At 49.6% G+C, this 14544-nt stretch overlaps 1 pseudogene; it reads left to right on the top strand.

Moving 5' to 3' along the window:
* The first annotated feature begins 428 nt into the window (after positions 1-428).
* On the top strand, positions 429-13903 carry LOC119300568 (annotated as a pseudogene).
* Positions 13904-14544: the final 641 nt, after the last annotated feature.

The following is a 14544-nucleotide window of genomic DNA, read 5'->3' as shown; positions in this document are numbered from 1 at the left end:
ATGTGACTTGGAATCGGGGTCCTGACATTACACCCTCCCGATCACATGCTAACTAGTCATGGATGCTTCTCATGTTGGTACAAGGGTGTAGAAAGAATTTAGGTCCATTTGAAGCATTACTAACCACTATTGGTGTCTACGTGTCAGCAGTTTGAACGGGGGCGTGAGGCAAACCGCAGGAGGTGCACGACGCCACGACCCCACGCGTTCTCACTCTAGAATGTGGAAGGGCCGGGTAGGTGAGACAAAATTGTCCCCTTGATAACTCCAAGAGGTAGCAATAGTGCATTTCTTCTCCAAATTGGGTAGAAAACCCTTGTCCTCTGCCACTCCAGCCTTACCACGTCTTCCTCTCCCAAACCCTCCTCCCTTCCTCACCACTCCACTCATCCCTTCCTACACCTCCCTCCTCCTCTTGTTGACCGACGATGAAGCGCGGGCATGAAGATGCTGCGGACGAGCCGGAGGCAACCATCGGAGCAGAGCAATCCGCTGTTGTGGCTGCCTCTGCGGTTGGAGCGGCTGAGTCCGCCATAGCGTCGACGGCTGGCGATGCAGCAACTGTTGTGCCTCCTTCCGTTGCCATCGCAGCCGTCGCGGTACCCATCGGCGAGCCTGTGGAGGAGAAGGTTGGGGAAGATCTGGACGAGGAGAAGACAAGGATGAAGCGCAAGCTCTATAACAAAATCAAGGAGGAGTTCTACGAAGCGAACGAGGTAGACTTCGACGAGGCTGTGGATCCCAGGAAGGGCAGCGACTTCGAAGAGGATGTCATCGACGAGCTCTCTAAGGTACTATTCTGTTTACTTTGTTTTATCAGATGTATTTTTCCTTCAAGTGCTCTGTTTTTTAATGTCATTGGGGTTTTTCTTGTTAAGTAGATGAACATCAATTTCATATGGGAGTGCTAATTGTAGAGATCTAGCATAGATTTTTTTTGCATTTTCGATGATGGTTTTTGAATCTGATTCATTTTCTTCACATATTTATGAGGTATTTCTACTCATGTACTGGCCCAACCAGAATGTTTGCGTACACGCAATCTGAGCAAATATGAGTTCCATGTAATTTAACACACATTTCATTCAACATAATGTACTTATGCCATTAACTTCTATCTTGCATTTTGGCCTCTGATTTTTATTTTAGAATAAAATATATCACTAAGTAAATGAGCATCAGTTTCATATGGGCGCGCTAGTTGTACGGATGTAGGATTGTAGGGATCTAGCATAGATTTTCTTGTTGGATGGTGGTTTTTGAATCTAATTCATTTTCTGATTCGAATAGATAGAAGAAAAAAACCACCAGTGATAATGGAGATGCGAGCAACCCTTTTGCTAAGAAAGAAAAAACTATGTTTCGTGACCAACAGTGAGACTACTAATAGTGTAAAAAACTATCACCAGAGACGCGAAAAATACTGCTGTACTTCATAGGTTGCCATGATAAAATTTGTATACCGACTCATCATTGGGCATCCTCAATGTTTATAGTAGTAAGAAATCTGCTATTCTCTTTTTCAATCAAGAAATCTAGAGGGGTTGGTGCTCAAATTTGCAGGAGAAGCAACTAGAACAATTCACCGAAGGAATCCCTGTGAGGCGCACATCTCTCAAGAAAGTTTCAGTTTTTCTCACGCCTCGCCTAATGTGGTGCACATTACTGATTCAACAGTAAAACTATCAAGACAACTCTGACTACTGACTGAACCTTTTCTAAAAGTTACGTTTAATTGTAGTGCTAGGACTATGGGACAGACCTACTCTAAAACTATCACCACAAATGCGAAAAATACTAATATGTTCCCATCATAAAATTGTATACTGACTCATTGGGCATCAATGTGTAGTAAGAAATCTGCTATTCTCTTTTCTAGGAAAGCTAAAAGACAGATTGGTCTGCAAATTTACAAGAAGCATTGTCACATGGCTACAATAATTGATCTAATCCCGAGGGGGGAGAGATACTTTCAGGGAATCAGGTTTCTTAGTGCAAGAATGCAAACCAAGGAACATTCAGTTCACAATTCTATCGTCTCACACAATTACAAACGAACATAAGCATTGCCAGTCAGCTTCAGTAGTGATAGGACGACAAATTCACCAAAGACATACCACACGTACCTTGGTTTCGGGCACTCTTTCTGGAAGTCCATGATTTTGCAAACAGGAGGTACATCACTAACTGCTGCATGTCCTTGGTTCCCTTCACGATGACTACTAGTCGCTGTTGGTCACCTCAACCTCTCAATGGTGATCAGTTTGACAATGTCCGAGGAGTTGACGAGGCCGATAACCTCTGGTGCACCCGCATCTCGAATCTGTCTCAGGTGTTCGTACCTAATTACCAAGCAAGACAGCGCTGTTAGATTAAGTATTTTTTTTCAATTTATGATACCATACTTCAGTGGAAGAAGCACAGAAACAGGTAACTGATTTGCGACCGGCTGAATGTTAGTTTAAAAAAGCTTGATTTTGGAACATACATCAGAAGAATCACATGGAATCATCATTTGCTCGGCATATTGCCTAATTACAACATCTTTATTCTTGATGAATACCTTGTTCGTCCTGACCTGCATACTAGTTTTTAACCCTGCTTTGACTCTATGGAGAAGTGATGAGCTGGGTCCAAAACAAATTTTACTCCAATGCAGAACCAAATTGTTTAGGTCTGGCTATATTATTGTATTTTTCTTTAGTATTCAGCATTCAAGTTTAGCCTTATCTTCCGAAATCTTCTAAGTTCAGTGCAATTGTACAATATATCTTTGAGTACAAAAATAAATAAAAAGCATAACTGTAACATGTATAGCGTGTGTGATATATTCTTTTGGTTAAAGCACCTGTAATATGATTTGCTTGTAGCAACATAACTTCACAAGTAATAAACCTTTTTACTAATGTTCAAATGCATAAGAACTGAAGAGAAAAGAGTGGTGTTAAAAAATATCTGATTCCTGAAAATCACAAACAAGCAGGATAATAATACAGTTGGTTTGTGACAATCGAAATCATGAACTTGGAATCAGCAGGCTCATTCAACTCTAGCATCGAATGCATCAAATTAAATTGAAAGATCGTATATTAGATCAAATGGACATTGAGAAAAAAGATTGAGATGAGAGTACCCTACAAACAGATGAGAGAAAAACAGATCGAGTGTAATCATAATACGTGAACAATGAGAGAACTTCATCATCTTATTCGAGTGTCATCATAACACATGAACAATGAGAGAAAAATGCAGACAAGGACAAACAGATCGAGGTTATAATTAGACAACGACATGATCTTGGAACATTTTATTTTTCAATCGAACAAACCGCAAAAAGCCCATATGTAAAACATAATCGCACACAGGGAGATAAGAGTAAGTAGTGTCGACCTGTTAATGCTATGTATCCGACGGAGTGGTCGCCGGGAGCAGCTCGAGCAGAGGATTGAGTTCCAGGTCAAAGAGGATCCGGGCGCGCCATGGCCATGGCCGCCGCCTGAACTGCTGGGTCGATCTCCCTCCCTCTTCACTTCTCTTCTCTTCTCTTCTCTTGTGATGAGGAGAGGAGAGGAGAGGAGAGGGGAGAGGGTGGCCATGGCGGAGAGAGCCCCTGCGTCGGGGCCGGCGGCGAGGTCAGAGGGTTGAGCGAGGCCACAAATCTGTGTCTATCTCTAATATGAAAATCGAGAGCAGTGTGCGGCGTTCGTTTCGTTTCGTTTCCTCTTCCTCCATTCATTTCCTTTCCCAAGAGACACAAGTTTAATTGCTGGGCCAAAGATTGCGGCTTTCTCTCTAATAATCCTGATTATTGCCAAAAATTCTGCAATATGACATTTGTAGTAAAAAAATCTACAAATGTTTCCGCAACACGATCTCTATTGCAGAAAATATTCTATAGCATGAACTTTGTTGCAAAAAAATTCTACAGACATTTCCGCAACATGATCTCTGTTGTAAAAGAAATCTGCAACATAATCTATATTGCAAAAGCTAAGATATCCGTCAGCTGCTTGATGGCGGCTAGCGAGCCGGCCAATCTTTTGAAAAGATCAGCCGACGGACACGTAGTATGCCCCTTTTAATTTTGGGAAATACTTACCATCAACCGACAGATAACTGGGACTTCTTCCGCCACCTCATTTGCGTGACGTGTGTCCAGTGGAGATCCACCACTGCTGTCACACCCAACCTTATTCCAATAGAGGCGGTGACTTTTTCCTCCACGTACGAGTCTTCTCCCTGGAAATAACCATTGCTTTCTCGCTAACACCAATCGCTGCATGATAGTTGTCGCCAAAAGTCACCAATGTTGATGCCCTTGCCGGCAGCCGCCCACCTCACTGGAATGGAGGATGGGGGCGTGGTCGCCGCCGTTGCCACCGGCTTCCATCATGACCGTCGGTCGCGTGCGGTGCACCCACCTCGCCGGGGAGGAGGATAACGGCGAGCCGACTTGGTCGGAGGTCCAGCATCGTTCCTTCCTCGCCCTTGTTCAACGGGAGTCCACGGCGAACGGCAGACCGTGCTTTATTTCTTGCAACATCTTTCGTGTTGCAAGAAAGATTCCTGTAACATCATTGATGTTGCAAAATTTTCTTCCGAAACACCTATATAAAAGTGAAGACAAAAATATTTCTGTAACTTTAACTTTGTTGCAGAAATTTCTACAGACGTTTGTGCAACATGATTTTTGTTGCAAAAAAATTATGCAGCATCATGTCTGTTGAAAGGTTTCTGCAACACGACTTATGTTACAAATGTTTTTGCAACACTGCTCTTGTTGCAAAGGAGATGACGCACGTGGATGGGGAGATTAAAGGGCCATCCCGCATGCATCCAATGGTCAGCCAGACGGCGGATGTTTTCAACTTATCCACCGGCCGACGCGTTGCGTGGCCCTTTAATTTTAGGATATTTATTTTATTTGCCTAAGCGCCTCTACAGGCGCCCTGCATTGAAAATGCCCTTAACATTTACAGGAATCTTTCTTATAAACTGGAAAGGTAACGTACGTTACCAGGACGCCTTCGCCATGTTATTTATATATAAGAAGAATCACGGCGCCACCGCCAGCCAAGCTCTAAACCCTAGCTTGCACGCGCGCCGTCTTCTGCTCCTACCCCCAGCAAGGCAAGCAAGAGACCTCTGTCTCTCCTGCCGTACCTGGTACGTATGTGCCGCGATTCGGGTTCTCTAACAGCTAGCTCCAACTGTGGCGGCCACTGCAGGTAACCGAACGAGACAGCCAATGGGTGACGACGTGCTCCGCCGCCGCCTCCGTCTATCCTCCCGACACCGACTCCAGGGGCATGAAGGGCAAGGCTGGCGCTTCTCCACCCGGACGCTGATTTTGATCCAATCTCGTTCCTTGTGAGTTACACCATATTCTATTACTCCCTCCGTTTCTAGATGTATGTTGTATAGTTTTTTGCGAAAAAATTCAGATTATAAGGTGTATTGCTTTAGTTAGACTTTATCCCTACATAAGCTACAACCCACACATGACCTCCATAGAAAAAAAAGATGGCACATCCCCGTAGGTTAATTGTTTGCGCCGCCTCCTTGCAGCGCCAATTCTTCTCCTTCCTCCTCTCAAATCTCTCTCGTGGTTTCTTTCAAAAACACACACATAGACACACAATGGTGAAAATCAGGAACACACACACACACGCATGTACCAAGGAAGAACACAAATAGACTTCGCCATAGGCTCTCTTCCTTGGCTATCACAATTGCTACATTTTTGCTTGTGCCCTCACTGCTGCCTTTTCTCATTCATCTTATCACCTTATAAATAAGTACAAGGAACTCACTAACCCGGCCGCCATGCCCGGCGACTAACAGCACGAAGCCACGCACGTACTGGCCAGCCACCACACTCGGCACTGCTAACCCCCACTAACCAATTCCTACATGCATGCATGTCCAGCCATCCACTCAATGGCAAATTGGCAATAACCTGGCCCAGCATGTGATACGGCTTACAACTAACTACTCCGTACTTGCATGCATCTGACTCGGCTAAGCACACAAATTACACAAAAGCATTAGCTTGCATGCACACACATGAACACGTCTGAATGGGTGCACACTGTCGCAGCTACTACTATATGCATGACTTGAAAAACATGAAATAATCTATCAACAAGATTAACCTAACATTAATTAGGAAAAAGAAGATTACATGTATAAGTGCATATCCAAAACAATCGTGTTCAGTCCTTTTATTCATTCGTTCATGTGAACCGATATAACCGCCTCTCTTCGTTCATTCACATGGAGAATCAACACGACACAAACTCCTATCCGCCGGCCACGTCACATCGCATGCAGCCGGCAACATCCATGGAGCCGGCCACCTTGCGTTTGGTGCAGCCGGCGACTTCCTCTCTCAACGAGGATGATACCAAGCCGGCCGATTGTGTTCCCGTGGACGGGGGAAGGTAAAGCCTGGCTGGATTTAATAATTAATTGCCTCATGAACATGGGTTCTTACGCGTGTTCCAGCTGCGGCAAGACTTCAGTTTTGTTCGAGCCGCCGTCAAGCGAATGTTCACCGAGCAGGTCCGAGAATAAATGTAGTGACGATGAATAACATGGAAGCGACTCGGACGCGGGATTAAAAATTAGTGAGTTTGTGAAAATGAAGTACGCATCAGCGGACATGTAATAGTTGATCGACAGCATAAATAAATTTATCATGGTACATAATGAAGTACGCGTCAGCGGACATGTAATAGTTGATCGACAGCATAAATAAATTTATCATGGTACCGGTACCATGATAAATTTATTTATGTTGTTGATCAAATATTACATGTCTGCTGACGCGTACTTCATTTTCACAAACTCCCTATTTTTTAATCCCGCGTCCGAGTCGCTTCCATGCTCTTCATCGTCACTACATTTATGCTCGGACCTGCTCGGTGAAGATTCGTTTGATGGCGGCTCGAACTAAACTTGAGTCTTGCAGCAGCCGGAACACATGTAGGAACCCATGTTTGTGAGCCAATTAATTATTGGGTGTTTCATTGTTCCACTCACTTGATACACTTGAAGCATGGGCCGCCGACTTCATCTCATCTTTTCCCAATGGAACTGAAGTGAGAGGGTTTTATCTTCTCCCCGTCCATGGGAGCGAGTCCCCGGCTTGTATCCGAGAAGGGAAGTCGCCAGCTGCATGGAACGCAAGGTGGCGGACTATATGGAGATCACCAGCAGCACGGGATGTCAGCTGGCCGATGGATAGGAGTTCGTGTCGTGCTGATTCTCCATGTGAATGAACGAATAGAGGTGGCCAGATCGGTTCACACGAGCGAATGAATAAAAGGACTGAACAAGATTGTTTTCCCCTAAAGCTAAGGGCCGGCGGGATATGCACTAGGTCATGCGTGGGTTGTAGCTTGTGTAGGGGTAAATGTGTCAACTAAAGGAATACACCTTGTAATCTGAATTTTTTGACAAAAAATTATACACCCTACATCTAGGAATGGAGGGAGTATTTAGGAACGGAGGGAGTATATGCATAATATAATGTTGTTTCTTCCTTTGCTTGTTAGGGCATCATAGCATAAACACAGTCCAGGGCAACAGTTACGTCAATATATATAGCATGTTCAATAGTTTTTTTGTTTTGAAACTGTCGCCGCAGAAAAAGGCTCCCTAGCTACCTGAATATTTTTATTGCATTCTATAAGAAAACATCAGAGAGGTTGTAGGTTTAACTTGCTTAACCTATCGAACTCGCTCGTGTCAAACTGCGGAATCACCTGACGTGTATATCTATAAATGTTACTAGTTCTAGACTTCTAGTATCTGTTTGAGTTTCTAATATTATAGTAGTCTGCATGCAATAGCCTTTTGTCTAAAATCAGTGATGCTTGGTGTGCCCGTTTGAGATGTAGATCATTGTGAAGGCCCACACTGGCAGGCGCATTGTTCATAACGTCAAAACCAAGATTCATGACAAAGAGGGTATCCCTCCACAGCAGCAGCGTCTCATATCTGGTAGCAGCAAGGAGCTGGAGGATGAACGTACCTTGGCCGACTACAGCATCCAAAAGGAATCCTTCCTTCATCTTGTCCCTCGCATCCGCGGATGGATAGAGATTTCTGTGGAGACCCTCGACGGCAGGGTGATCATCACCCTCTAGGTCGACCCATTAGATACCATCCTTGCAGTCAAGGTAGAGATTCAAGCTCAACATCACCTTATCTTCAACGGGAAGCAACTGGACGACAGGCTTACATTGGCTGATTATGGCATCCGATATAGGCCCATTCCTGACTTTCGTTACCAGCTCCAGGAAATGATGAAAATATGCATCAGGATGCTGGACAACTCTCTCTATGTTAAGAGCTCAGACACTATCGACAGCGTCAAGGAAGATTAATGATGAGTGTTGGATATATTTTGTATAGGCAGTATATCGCATGTGTATGTAGGATTACCTAGCCCCACCTCCTAGTTTTCATGTATAGTCGAGGCTGTGGGCTGCTCATTGTAAATATATACATGCGTGTATGCACCCAATCAATTGAGAGTTGCATTGCCAAACAATATGGTATCAGTTTCCCTCACACGATCCATTTCTTAAGCTTCCGCTCCTACCGCCGCTCCTACCGCCGCTGCGCCCCTAGGCTGCCACCGCCGCCGCCGCCCCTAGCCACGCCGCCGCTGCACCTCCTCCCTGCCGCCGCTGCCTCCCTACAGCCGCCGCACCCTCTCCTCCCTCCCACAACCCTAGCCACTTCCCTCCATCGACATGGCCTCACCTGGATCACCCGCCTCCGGTTCCACCAACAACAACTCGTTCGCCGGTCCCGTTCCCGTCCTCATCCGCGACCTTGACATCCACCGCTGTGTCCCCCTGTGCCTTGATCACTCCACCTCCACCTAATATGCCTGGAAAACATATTTCTCTCTAGTGTTCCGCGAGTATCATCTTCATGATCACGTCGACGGTTCTGTTGATTCCAGCCTCATGCTTGGTGATGAAGAGTGGACCACCATCGATGCGACGATCATTCGTTGGTTCTACCTCACAATCTCCCGTGATCTCTTCCACACGGTGGTCACCGACGGGGATGACGCCCTCGCCGTTTGGACCAAACTCAACGGGCTTTTCACCGACAACCAACTCCAACGCCGGGTTTTTCTTTAGCAAGAATTTTTTGGGTCTCATCAACTTGATTCGTGTATCGATGATTATTGTATGCATCTCAAGAAACTTGCAGATGAGCTCCGTGACCTTGGTGAAAGCATCTCCAACGATCTCCTCCTCAGCACCCTCACCGCCGGGCTCAATGAGGAGTTCGACAACGCTGCCTTGAACCTCACCTTTCTCCCGGAGCCAACCTTTCCCAAGGTCGTGGCCCATTTGCGTCCGGAGGAGCGCTGCATGAAGTTGGCGAAAACCAGGGCTACCCACATCGCCCTCACCGCCAGGACTTCCTGCGGCGGCCCGCCACCGCCGTCTCCACAGGCGTCTGCCACGCCGCGGTTCCCTCCACCGGCGGCTTCCTACGTGCAGTACCCGCCGCCCGCAGGCTTCTCCTACGGGATGCCACCTCAGCCGGCCTCCTCTGATCGCCGTCGTGGTGGGCGTCGCGGTCGGAAGGGCAACGGCCAGGGCGGCCAGCCTTGCCAGCAGCAGGCCAGCGCGCCGTGGGCCACGGCCCAGAACCCGTGGACGGGCCTGGTTCATGCGTACAGCATGCCAGTGCCCCGCCCGCCAGCTCCGGACCTCCTGAGCCTGCGTCCCGCCTCGCACCAGGCGCTGAGCGCAGCGCCCCAGCAGGCGTCGTACGCTGCACTCCCGTCAGCGCCGTACGCCGTGCCCTTGTCAACGCCCTATGTCGCGGCGCCATACGCCGCGCTGCCGCCGGCCCCTTACGCCGCTCAGCCGTCGGCGCCCCCACTCCCGCCGGCTCCGTGGGACCCGGCCCTCCTTGCGGCGCTCCACTACGCCCCCTCGCCGGCCAACTAAACGGGTGGCGGCGATTGGTACATGGACACTGGCGCCACTGCTCATATGGCGGCCAACCCCGGTACTCTCCACACTTCTTATTCGTCAATACTATCACTTCCCATTACACACATAGGCCATGCTTACTTTGCGTCTACATCCACACCGATATCGTTATCTAACGTACTTGTGTCTCCCGACCTCATTAAAAAGCTTGTTTTCGTTTGTTCTCTTACTTGTGAAAATCTTGTTACCGTTGAATTTGACATGTGTGGTTTTTCTGTCAAGGACGCCCGTACCCGGATGGTGCTCCACCGTTGTGATAGCCCCGACGAGCTCTACCCGGTCCACCCAACCACCTCCACCAACACATCTCTGGTCTCCCTCTCCGTCGGTGTGGACCTTTGGCACGCTCGCTTGGGACATCCCAATGACACCACTCTTCGTCATATTCTTTGGAGTTTTTCCTTCACTTGTAATAAGACCGACGGTCACACTACTTGTCATGCGTCTCGTCTAGGCAAACATACTCGTCTTCCCTTTAGCACTTCCTCTTCGGTTGCATCGTATCCGTTTGAACTACTTCATAGTGATGTGTGGACTTCTCCAGTTGCGAGTAATACCAGCTATATTTACTATCTTGTCATTTTGGATGATTTTTCGCACTATGTGTGGACCTTCCGGTTGTGGCGGAAATCCTATGTCATATCCATTCTCACCGCCTTTTACTCATATGTCACCATGCAGTTTGGTCCCTCCATTCATGCCATCCAAACCGGCAATGGGAAGGAATTCGACAACCTTGCGGTTCGCAATCTCCTGCAAAACATGGGACGATATTTCGTCTCACTTGCCCCTATACCTCGCAACAAAATGGGCGGGCCGAACGGGTCTTACGTACTCTTAATGATTGCGTCCGCACCCTATTGTTCCATGCTAATGTGCCACCCCGCTTCTGGCCCGACGCCCTCACCACCGCATCACTTCTTATCAACATTCGGCCATGCCGCGTTCGCAGCAACTTTGCACCGCACCACCTGCTTTTCAGGAGCCCGCCATCCTATGATGACCTTCGCATCTTCGGGTGCCTTTGCTACCCTAGCATCGCCTCTACCACCCCTCATAAACTTGCTCCTCGCTCCCCCGCATGCATCTTCCTGGGCTACCCTCCCAACACCAAGGGCTACCGCTGCTACGCCCCTATCTCACACCGTGTTTTCACCTCTAGACATGTTTACTTTGATGAAAGGGTTTTTCCATTTCAGCAGGTACCACCGTCCGACTCGTCGCCGACTTCACCACCGGCTCTCGGCGACTCGGCTTCGGGCTCCCTTGGTGCGCATGCGCGCCCTCGGGCCCACCTCGGGCCGCCTCCTGGCTTAGGCCCCTTGCCCCACTCGAGGGCTGTGGGCTCGGCGCCTGGCCCTGCTGCTTCGGCCGACGCAGCGGCGCCCCCTTCTTCCGCGACAACGGCCGCGTCGGCGCCTTCCTCGCCACCCGCGCCTCCGGCGCCTTCGACCGGGTCTCCTACGCCGGGCTCTCCGGCGGCCTCGTCCACAACGACCGCATCGGGCTCTCCGACGGTCTCCGGCTCCCGGGTCGCTCGGGTCCGCACTGGACTCTCCCGTGCCCTCGGCAGGCTCGACCGCAGCGGGCTCTTCTTCATCACCTTCGTCCGCTGCCGCCCCGGACTCGCCGCCACCCCGCATGGTGACTCGTGCCTAGACCGGTGCACTCCGCCTGTGTCAGTGGTACTCCGCCAACGAGTATCTTCTTGCGGCTTCCACCTCGGCACCGTCTCCCCTCCCATCGTGGGCTCGAGCAACTCTTCGTGACCCTCATTGGCTCGCCGATTCAGGAGGAGTTTGACGCTCTTCAGCGCAACCGCACCTGGCAGTTGGTGCCTCGGCCGCCGCACGCTAATGTGATCAGCGGCAAGTGGGTCTTTCGTCATAAGACTCGATCTGACGGGACCCTTGAGCGCTACAAGGCTCGTTGGGTTGTTCGTGGTTTCCGCCAGCGTGCCGGTGTGGACTTCACCGACACCTTCGCCCCGGTTGTCAAACTGGGCACCATCTGCACTGGCCTGCAGCTGACGGTCTCTCGCGCGTGGCCCGTCCATCAGATGGATGTCTCCAACGCGTTCCTTCATGGCCATCTGGCCGAGCAGGTCTATTGTCAGCAGCCCATCGGCTTCGTCGACGCCACCCGGCCGAATCACGTGTGCCTGCTCTCGCGCTCGCTCTACGGGCTCAACCAGGCCCCTCGTGCTTGGTACCAGCGTATTGTTGCATTCCTTCAGCAGCTTGGCTTCGTAGCCACTCACTCGGATGCCTCTCTACTCGTATACCAGCACGCTGGTGGGACGTCTTATCTGCTGCTCTACGTGGACGACATCATCCTGACCGCTTCCTCGACCGGGCTTCTTCGTCAGCCCACGGCTCGCCTCGGCACCGAGTTCGCCATGAAGGACCTCGGCCCTTTGCACTGCTTCCTCAGGATCGAGGTAGTGCGGCGTGCGGACGGGTTCTTTCTTCATCAGCAGCAGTATGCCCAGGAGTTACTCGAGCACGCCGGCATGCTTAACTGCAAGCCTGCACCTACTCCTATCGACACAAAGGCTAATGTCTCCGCTATTGAGGGCACTCCGGCGCAGGACACCGCCTTCTACAGGTCCATCGTCGGTGCACTTCAGTACTTGACGCTCACTCGCCCCGACTTGCAATACGCAGTTCAGCAGGTGTGCTTACACATGCACGCCCCACGTGACTCTCACTGGTCCCTGGTGAAGCGGATCCTTCGTTACATCCGCGACACTATGGCTCTGGGTCTCACGTTGACGTCGTCCTCTTCCACTGACCTGGTGGCTTACTCAGATACCTACTGGGCTGGCTGTCCTGACACTCGTCGCTCCACCTCCGGCTACCGCGTCTATCTCGGGCCCTCTCTCATCTCGTGGTCGTCTAAATGACAACCCACGATGTCCAGATTGAGTGCCGAGGTTGAGTACCGCGCCGTGGCCAATGTTGTTGCTAAGTGCTCCTGGTTACGGCAGCCTCTCCAGGAGTTGCACCTTGGCATGGCCAAGGCTACCGTTGTCTACTGCGACAACGTCTCCGCCGTCTACCTCTCTGCCAACCCCGTTCGCCATCGTCGCACGAAGCACATCTAGCTCGACATTCACTTCGTGCGTGAGCAGGTGGCTCTCGGCCACATCCGGCTCTTGCACGTCCCCACTGCTCAGCAGTTTGCCGATGTTATGACCAAGGGGTTACCAACGACTACATTCCAGGAGTTTTGGTCCAGTCTATGCGTCACAGATGCCGTAGCGACTGCGGCGGGGGGAGGGGGGGAGGGGGATAGGCAGTATATCGCATGTATATGTAGGATCATTTCCTACCTAGCCCCGCCTCCTAGTTTCCATGTATAGTCGAGGCCGTGGGCTGCTCATTGTAAATATATAACGTGCGTGTATGCACCCAATCAATTGAGAGTTGCATTGCCAAACAATAATGAGTATGATATTCATCCAGGCCAGCAGCGCCTTATGCGTCACAAGACGACGATGACATCCCCAATTATTCCATACTCAATCTTACAGGGCTGCCGTACTTTAGCCGATTATGGAATCCAGAATGGAGCCACACTCGACCTTGTAGTCTGTCACCGACTAAGACTGATGGAGATCTTCGTCAGGAATTTGAAAGGGAAGGCCCTGACTTTTAAGGTTGAGATCACAGATACTATCCGCAGTGTCAAGGAGAAGATTGAGCAGGTGGAACCTATTGACCGGGCAAGCCAACGCCTCATCTTGCCGGGCGGTAGCTGGAGGATGGCTTCACACTGGCGGAATACAAATCCAGGCTGAATCCACATTTCATCTTTGCCTCCGTCTTTATTCATGTGCTACTAAATGTCCGGGAACCCATCACTAGAGAGTGTATTACTGTCTCTGAAGCGATTTGCTGGAATCATTCTTTGGTCGGACTTCTACATATTAGTAGGTTTATTCCTGTATCTATCGTGTGATTGTTTCCAGTTTGGTTGCTTTTTTTTTTTTGCGAATAAACAGTTTGGTTGCTTTCTCCACGGTCACGCTACACAACACGAAGAAAATCAATGAAATACACTGTTTCTTTGCAGTTTGGTAAATAGAATCTGAAGCTCGCCACGCAAATGATGAACGGAAATGTTAACGCCCACACGTGTGGGCGTTGACCATCTCGACCACACGCATCCATCACCGTCCAGTACTATATGCACGAATCTTGACACAATCTGGCTGATTTTCTGTGCCACGTAGGACAAGGCGTGTGTGTGGTGTGTGACATAGTTCGCCCACACATCCGTTTTACCACACGGAGGGGCCGGTGTGTGGGCGTTTAGCAGGTCACCCACACACCAGTTTCCAGTCACGCACAAGGGCTGGTGTGTGGGCATTTGCCATCTCGCCCACACGCCAATCTCCTCTCCCACATGTAAGCTGCTAGTTGCCATCTGTTTTTGCAGCGCATATGGCAACTGCCTGTAGTGTGCTTTATAAGCAGGTGGCAACTCTTTTTTTTTACCCGAGTTG

This window comes from Triticum dicoccoides, chromosome 5A (assembly GCF_002162155.2).
Source record: "Triticum dicoccoides isolate Atlit2015 ecotype Zavitan chromosome 5A, WEW_v2.0, whole genome shotgun sequence".
Classification (NCBI taxonomy): domain Eukaryota; kingdom Viridiplantae; phylum Streptophyta; class Magnoliopsida; order Poales; family Poaceae; genus Triticum; species Triticum dicoccoides.
Note: the sequence above shows the minus strand (reverse complement) of the source record. Positions and strands in the feature narration are given on the sequence as shown.